The 668-nt window shown below is 44.0% G+C and overlaps 1 non-coding gene across 1 annotated transcript; it reads right to left on the bottom strand.

Annotated features, from left to right (window-relative positions):
- Positions 1-347: 347 nt before the first annotated feature.
- On the bottom strand, positions 348-454 carry LOC141675352 (small nucleolar RNA R71). The gene has a single exon (XR_012556010.1). It is a non-coding gene; the product is annotated as a small nucleolar RNA R71 (small nucleolar RNA).
- Positions 455-668: the final 214 nt, after the last annotated feature.

Here is a 668-nt window from a genome sequence, read left to right as displayed (position 1 = left end):
CTCGGCCTAAAATTGATGACATTTAGCCAAGCATCATTCATCCGGCTATTCAGGCCAATACTTTTGAAATCAATCCGGGAACTATTCAGATGATGCAGAATTATGTTTCTTTCGGAGGTGCTGCGACTGAAGATCCCAACATGCATATTAGGAATTTTGTCGAGATCTGTAGTACTTTCAAATATAATGGTGTTACTGATGAGGCTATCAAGCTGAGGCTTTTCCAATTCTCTCTGAGAGACAAAGCTAAGGACTGGTTACATTCTTTACCAGCTGGGTCCATCACTACTTGGGAAGATCTTGCGCAAAAGTTTCTGGTGAAGTTCTATCCAATGGCCAAGACTGCAGCTATGAGGAGTGCTCTTACTCAGTTTGCGCAACAACAAGGAGAATCCATGTTTGAAGCTTGGGAGCGCTACAAGGAGATCTTGAGAAAGTGTCCACATCATGGTATGCCTGACTGGATGGTGATCACTAGTTTCTACAATGGTTTGGGGGCCCAATCTCGGCCCATGCTCGATGCAGCTTCTGGAGGCGCCTTGTGGGCCAAAAGCTATATTGAGGCTTATAATCTCATTGAAACTATGGCTGTAAATGAGTATCAAAACCCAACTCAAAGGATGATGCTTGGGAAGGTAGAAGGTATTCTGGAAGTTGATGCAGCTACA

The sequence above is a fragment of the Apium graveolens genome, chromosome 7 (assembly GCF_009905375.1).
Source record: "Apium graveolens cultivar Ventura chromosome 7, ASM990537v1, whole genome shotgun sequence".
Lineage (NCBI taxonomy): Eukaryota > Viridiplantae > Streptophyta > Magnoliopsida > Apiales > Apiaceae > Apium > Apium graveolens.
The sequence above is the reverse complement of the archived record's forward strand: the minus strand, read 5'-3'. Positions and strand labels throughout refer to the sequence as shown.